At 39.5% G+C, this 8,160-nt stretch overlaps 1 non-coding gene across 1 annotated transcript; it reads left to right on the plus strand.

The window, feature by feature from the left end:
- Window positions 1-339: 339 nt before the first annotated feature.
- On the plus strand, window positions 340-412 carry Trnaa-cgc (transfer RNA alanine (anticodon CGC)). The gene has a single exon. It is a non-coding gene; the product is annotated as a tRNA-Ala (tRNA).
- The last annotated feature ends 7,748 nt before the right edge of the window (window positions 413-8,160 follow it).

Below are 8,160 nucleotides of genomic sequence, written 5' to 3' on the forward strand. Positions count from 1 at the left end.
ATTGTTTTGAGTAGCTTACTATAATACAAACCATGAATAAGTTGTAACAAATAATTTCGTTAATTTCCCCATTTACTGTATAGAATAGGATTTTTAAATTATGTAATAAAAAACATATTGCTCGAAAACTGTGGGTGATACAAAAAATTAAGGCTAGATTTGTATTCAGCTCATAAAAATCTATAAAGATCAGCTATCAAAGTAAAAAAGTATTCCAAAAAATCTTTTTGTTGGCCTGTGTTAACCAACATACGATGGGAAATCCAATAAAAAGTTAATCAATAGTTTTGTAGCAAAAGTATTTTATTATATAACCATGAAGAAATGAAATAATAGCCGAGCGAGGTGGTGCAGTGGTTAGCACACTGGACTCGCATTCGGGAGGACGACGGTTCAATCCCGTCTCCGGCCATCCTGATTTAGGTTTTCCGTGATTTCCCTAAATCGTTTCAGGCAAATGCCGGGATGGTTCCTTTGAAAGGGCATGGCCGATTTGCTTCCCAATCCTTCCCTAACCCGAGCTTGCACTCCATCTCTAATGACCTCGTTGTCGACGGGACGTTAAACACTAACCACCACCACCACCACCAAATGAAATAATATTTTATCTAGAATCGAACATCCTTTTATTTCCTCGTTAGTTTTACTACATTTGACTTCATCTCTTGCTGATACAATAATAATGGAAAAATAAAGAGCAACAAAAGTGAAGTGCTTTATCCATAAGGAATGCTTGGAGGATTTTTTAAAGATTATAAGGAAATTATGTGAGAAGGAGATTTAACAGTAAGTTTTACAATGTCATCAAGTGCTGGAAATTCTATTCTTCGATGGTCTGATTGTAATGATGTTAGAGTTGAAGACACTCTTCCAAAAGAAGGAAAAATTGCTGTAGAATGCATGGAAATTCATGTACGAATTGTTAAATATGAACCAGATTACAAATTACAATAAATGGAAAATATATTGAAAAATCCGATACTTCCGACATCTTTTTTTGATCTACAAACTGCAGAGGTTGCAGGACTGAGTGGTAAGAATAATTTTGAACTAGATATCGCGAATTATTATAACTCAGTAGAATTTAATATGTTGTATTTCGTATTTGTTAGATTTCAGACAAATCGTAGAAGTGATCACTTACTCAACTCTTCATTATTCGATCACCATAACCAACAGAATATATACTTTAAAAATGGAAGAACTGAAATTTTCCCACAGGAGATTTGGAACATTAATCCTCCAAATAATTTTCTCAGAGCATACGACGCACTTCTCGATTTTAAACGAGTTACACAACTGAAAGCAGATCTAGATATTAGTCCATATAATTTCATAACAAATTATCCGATTTATGTCATTAATATGACTCCAAGATACAATATTGTAACATGACAGTAAACGACTATGAAACTGTGTCCAACTTTTAATGATCAAATTCCTACAGACACTTTAGCATATGTAGTTATACGGAAAGAAGAATCTTACATTTGAAGCTCAACACAGAATACTTATTGAAAAATTTTAATTATTAATTTTTACTTCTACATAAATGAATTAAAATTTAAAAAATTATAAAAGTGTCAACTTCATGCTTATATACATTTTTGAAACATTTTTAAAAAAGATAGAGAAAGTAAAAAGTAACCATTCATTTTATTTTTTTTTACGTTCAACTTTTATAAAAAATATATTAAATTTGTTTTTCTGGCATTCAACTTTGATATTAAATAATTATTTTAGGATGAGTTAGACCTGAAAATGTGTATGAGAGTAGGAATACAGGGTGCATCAAAAAAATGTCTACACACTTTGAAGCGTTATAGAAAATTTATTTCCCGTTCTACAATGTTAAATTTCTGGAAATGGAAAGCTTAAAGCCCAACTGGAAAAATAAATGTACTTTGCAAATGTGATTAATGTTCAAACTGGTGGCCTTCAGCATCAATACATTTCCGAGTACGAGTCACCCATGATTCAGCAAATCGTACCAAAGTGTCCAATGAGATTTCTGCGCACACCGCCTGAATCTCATTCCAAAGTGTGTCCAGGTTACGTGGTTTATGTTTGTACACCTCATCTTTTAGTGTGCCCCATAAGAAGAAATCCAGCGCTGTGAGGACTGGAGAGCATGCAGGAAACTCGATTGGTCCCCTGCGTCCTATCCACTGGCCTGGCACATTGTGATCCAGGTATGCTCGTATGTCTATGCTCGTACGTCCCTATGATAGTGTGGCGGGGCGCCATCTTGTTGGAAATAAAACTCATCATTACCGTATAATGCATGAATGGCAGGGAATATGGAGTCAGCAAGCACTGTTAGGTATGCTTCTGCAGTAACAGTACCTTCAAAGTGGAAAGGCCCAATGAGTCCCCTTGCAGACAAACCGCACCACACATTTACACAAGGCAAATTCACAGCCTTTACAACTTTATTGTGAGGTTTATCTTCAGCCCAGTACACACAACTGTGCCTAATGACAGTTCCATTGAGTTTGAAATGGGCTTCATCCGACCAAATTATGCTACCCATAAATACCGGTTCACATCTCACCAGCTCCTGAACCCATTCACAAAATTGTAACCTTCGATCTGGATCGTCGTTACTTAGCTGTTGCACCAGCCTTGGAATGTACACACGAAACTTGCCTTTCTTCAGAATACGTTGCACACTACTAACACTTACATTACTCACGTGCCGCTTGCCTTGAAGATTTTTGAGGCGAACGCTGCAACAGTTCCAAGACTGCAGTTGTGGAATCATCACTTGTAGCTGTACGAGGTCGCCCTGATCGACCTTTATGCACATCACACACTGTTCCACGAATTTCGAATTTGTCTCGTAGACGTGTAATTGTTAACCTCGAAGGTGGTTCTGTACTGTGCTCACTTCTCCACTGTCTTCAAACCGCAGCTACATTCTCAAAGTTCCAGTACCACTTAATTATCTGCTTCCGCGCTTCAAAGCTGAAACGCACGTCCGCCATGTTGCATTTACTTCCTTGCCACTGCTGCCAACTGTTGAAAAAACATAACATTACTTTCTCTCAGATATTTAACATTGTAGAACGGGAAATAAACTGTCTACGACAGTTCAAAGTGTGTATACATTTTTTTGACGCACCCTGTATTTTGGGGAGAGTGGGATGAAAAGGCGGTTTTTGGATAAGTAGCTCAGTTTTTGGCGTAACCCAGAGGGTGAGCCAGAAAGGGAGCTAGTGAGCCGAAACCGCCTTTTCATCCTACTAACATGCTAAAAGTCAATTAATAAATCCTGTATTATTATCCCTGAAGCGTAATTGACATAATTCACTAAAGCCTCACTTGCAAAGAGTGAACATTTCGTTAGGTTGAAAGCCCCATCAACGCCTGGGCCAGAGATAGGTTGCAAGACCAGATGGAGCAAGAATCGGCATTAGTTCGTCTCTTTTCATTCATATTTGATAAATAGACGACTGTACGCAAGTTGAGTTCACAGGGTATGATGAATAAGGATTAAAGTGACTAGAGTTGTAGTCAGTACAATGCCGTAAACACTTTTTATAATTCTTCAACTTCCTCTGGTGCAGGCTATTTCAATTGCTTTTCTGGGTGACCTTTAGCACTGAAATGTATTGAGGATCTTGGACAGAATGCCTGTAAAGAGTGGCACGCCAAAACTGATCCCCTGAGGGCAAGGGAAAGGGTTCTTCACAGAACTGCTAGCGGCCGACAGGTGGGAGCTACACTCGCATTGTCTTATTGAAAGTCACCTTGGCGACCGCCATACTGGCGCCCAGCCTATTGTGCAGTTTATTGATTTATAAAGCTACAAGCATTCGTTCCAGATGATGGAATATCAGCTCTAACATGTTACAGTTTCTTTTGGCACTACAGAGTTGTCGGAAAGCCCCAAGCACAGTTTTTTAGCTTTTACCACGTGATAAAAAACTGGCTGCTGCTTGAGGAGGCAACGACTGGTGAAATGAAGGACTTTACACTTTGTTTGAGGTTTTTAGCAAAAGTGGAGATGGAATGTTTCGTCTCCTCTGGTGAAAGATTTTGTTACAAAGAAAAATTACGGCATTGGCAAACCAGTGTATCTTTAAGAGCATTGGTTGTCGAGATTCTTGATGGGAATAAGTGAACAGTCAGTTCTTTACTGGTTATTAACGATGGATTTCGTGTCTAGCCTTGGCTCTGAACACATTAGTACTCTGCAGGCTTCGCTCTCAAATGGACAGAAAATAGAGTGAAGTTCAGTGTCTGAATCCTTGCAGAATGGTCCAAGCAATGTAACTGTTGGCAGCCAGATATGGTGTCACCAATTTGCTCACGTCGCACAGACGATGATGGTGAACATAACTTGCAGCTCCGACATGTTGGGACCACCGGGAACTAGAAATTCAGAACTGTGTTCTGATTCACTTTCCCATATTCGTCAGAGCATTTTTAGTTGCATAGGCTGCTTGGTATATCTGGTCAAGCAAACAGCTGATGTGAAGGGAGCTTGAGTTAATTTTGAGAAAGTTCAGTACATTATCATGAGCTAATTCCGACCCTCATCAAGTAACTTTGCCAGCTGAGAGTTCACTTACCTCATAGTTGATATATTATGTAATTTTCGTGCTTTCATGACTTATCTAGATGCTAGTTCATTCTCATGCCTAAAGACTTCTGTTAAATAGTGTCTTCGACTCGAGGCGATAGTCTCACCCTGGTCGCATTTAATATTTTTCAGTGATAAACGCCCATTCCCCACCTTAAAATTCCTTACTAGGGCCACGATCTTTCATAGCGTTATTCATTCCATTGGGTACATTTATTCCAGCCGTGGGTCTTAAGGGTTTGTCTGCATCACGATTAGCTTCGATACAATGAAATTCACTGGTGTATAGTTTCGTGTGGAGAAAGAAGAAAGATTTACAAGAGGAAATATAAAATAGTAAGTCCTTGTTGTGTACATAGTTCCGCGTAGTCAGCGGGTACACAACTTTCCCACTAGAGCGCGCCCCGCTAAGCACAACAGCGCAGGTGCAGCGCTCGTCCATCTCCACACTACGAGATGGCGCTGCCATAGAGACGGACCAAATTCTGCTTCCAGCGATCCGCATATTAATATATAACGCAGCCAATGAGATTGCTGCTAACGTAGAACCTTCTCTCCTCGCAGATCACACTCGTGCAGTGATACATGAACGCGCGAGGTATTATAACGAGTGTGCACACCGCCGATTAATCAGTCTCCATTAGTCTGTACCAGTCTGTACGAGTTCTACATTTGTCTGTACCAGTCTATAGTCAAGTTTCAGTCTGCGCCTAATAAGATTACCATATTCCTGTACATAGCCATGAAGATAAATGTATAGACACTTTTGTCAAGTATCAGAGATATATGTGAGAATAAGATTAACGTACCAGTACCAAAGGAACTTCAGATTGTCAATTGTAAATAGCATCCGGAACCAAGTTCAGTAATTTTTATGCTTGTTATTATTTTAATAAATGTGTGCCAAAATTAATCCAGTTCTGTTTAAAGTTGGTCACCATCAATCTGCTACTCTAAGCATGCCAGTGCCATTTCTATCGTCTGATCTAATGGCAGAAGATAAACACGCCAGGAAAAGACCACGAGACATATGGCTGACACTCGCCTACTTCGTTAGAGCGACAAGTCAAATAATCTGATGGTGTGTGTACTGAAGGTCTTACAGTACGCACACCACAGTCCTAATACCATAAAATACCGCCACATTTCCTTTTATTTAGAAGGATGATAAGAGTAAAACTGTATTTTTTTAACCTGTGAGCAGTAGGCTTTTTGCTATACACGCGTTTCACGAATACTGTTCTACTCATCTGGTGATCATACATTCTACCATTAGAGTAAAACATCATTTTACAAAGGAAATTGTCAATAACAACTGAGCTAACAGAAATGAAAGACACTTCTCTTCCGGTAGGCTCATGTTTATCTCTGAATCGGCTAATACTAGGTATTCAGCGAAAGTGATGCAATGATTAGAGGTACTGTCATAGCTACACATTTTTGGTCGTTTGATGAGAGGCACGCAGATTTTTTTAGCACTAATTCTGGATGTCGAGTCCCAAATGTTATTGACTACCGGTATCATATATGTTAAGTAATCTCAATAAACCTTTAATGGTACCAGATGATTAACTGCACCATCGAAAATGATAGTAAATTATGACATTTTGAATTGAATCTTTCAAGGTAGCTGCTAATAGTTTTATTGTATTTCCTACAATAGGCTTATTTCGACGTACTGCCGTTGTGAAGTACACCTGCGAATATTACAAATAGTAAATTTCGTTTACTTTTGCGATACTTGAATGTGCAGTTAATTGTGCGTATATATTCGTACTTCCGTCTAGCTGGGCGAGACGTACGTATAGTATCATTGATGAACCTTTTCTCAGCAATCACTATTTTTTTTCTGGTAAAATAAAGTCACATAGTAATTTGACAGGTATGTGACCGTTCTCAATGATGCTGTATGTTTAGAAAGTGTTTATAACTTAGTCAGCGGTACTGAATTACAGGTAATTTAGTTGTTTGTGTAATCCTCAGTTGTTTATTTTCTATCCGTTGTCATGTTCCAGAAAGTCAATAAAATTTTCTAGGTAATATTTATGTTTGTAGTTTGCCTGTCCGTTTAATATGTGTGGATAATTTTTCATATTTATATAAAGTTCCAGTTCTTCCAGTATGTTCATGGCGCTTCCTTTTGGTATCATACGTAAGATTTGAAGTGCTGTTGCGATTTTGTCGAGTTTAGTTTTAGTTTTCTAAATGCATGAATAGATTCGACTAATTACTGTCACTAGCTCTTGTATGTTCTCTAAGTCTGATGTTAAAATTTCGTCCTGTTTGTCCAACGTAAAATTTGTTAGAATTATCACAAGTAGATTTGTATAAAGGGTGTTCGGAAATTCCCGTTACAAACTTCTGAGGAGTGTAGAGGGGAGTGAGTACGTAATATTTTGAATAGGAATCCTTATTCTGGCTGGGCGCTATGGCCGACCAGTTCTAGGCGCTTCAGTACGGAACCGCACTGCTGCTGCGGTCGCAGGTTCGAATCCTGCCTCTGGCATGGATGTGTGTGATTTCCTTAGGTTAGTTAGGTTTAAGTAGTTCTAAGTCTAGGGGACTGATGACGTCAGATGTTAAGTCCCATACTGCTTAGATCCATTTGAACCATTTTGAACCTTATTGAGAAACATACCATTTCAACCATTTCCGTTCTACGACGGTTTCATTTCACATGTTTAACTCATCCACTTCCGCTTGAGGAATTGAATTAGACACAGTTGAAGTATTACGTAACTATTCGAAAGGAAACATAACGAAACATCCATTTATCGCTTAAGCACATTTGTATTAACACTTGAACATTGCTTGTTTATGTTATTTCAAAACAAGAAAGAACCCAGCATCCTGTACATACAGAACAGTACTATTGCATTACAACAGCAGCTCGATGTGGCGACCGCCAACGTTGTTAGTCATTGTACCTACAAAGCATGTTCTGTTACACATTCTCTATCCCACCTGGATATCTCTTGGGTTCTTCGGTTTCCAGTGCAGCGACCGGAACTCGTGCCAGCAGATCTTCCTCTCGCGCTTCACTGAAGCGCCAAAGGAACCGGTATAGGCATGCGCATTCAAACACAGAGATATGTAAATAGGCAGAACACGGCGCTGTTCAAATGGCTCTGAGCACTATGGGACTCAACTGCTGAGGTCATTAGTCCCCTAGAACTTAGAACTAGTTAAACCTAACTAACCTAAGGACATCACAAACATCCATGCCCGAGGCAGGATTCGAACCTGCGACCGTAGCGGTCTTGCGGTTCCAGACTGCAGCGCCTTTAACCGCACGGCCACTTCGGCCGGCCACGGCGCTGTGATCGGCAACATCCATACAATACAACAAGTGTTTGGCGCAGTTATTAGATCGGTTACTGCCGCTACAATGCAGGTTGTCAAGATTTAAGTCATTTTGAACGTGGTTTTCCCTCAGCGCACGAGCAATGGGACACAGCTTCTCCGAGCTAGAGATGAAGTGCAGATTTTCCCGTACGACCATTTCACGAGTGTACCGTGAAATTCAGGAATCTGGTAAAACATCAAATCTTCGACATCGCTGTGGCCTGAAA

This window comes from Schistocerca nitens, chromosome 6 (genome assembly GCF_023898315.1).
Source record: "Schistocerca nitens isolate TAMUIC-IGC-003100 chromosome 6, iqSchNite1.1, whole genome shotgun sequence".
NCBI classification, from domain to species: Eukaryota; Metazoa; Arthropoda; class Insecta; order Orthoptera; family Acrididae; genus Schistocerca; species Schistocerca nitens.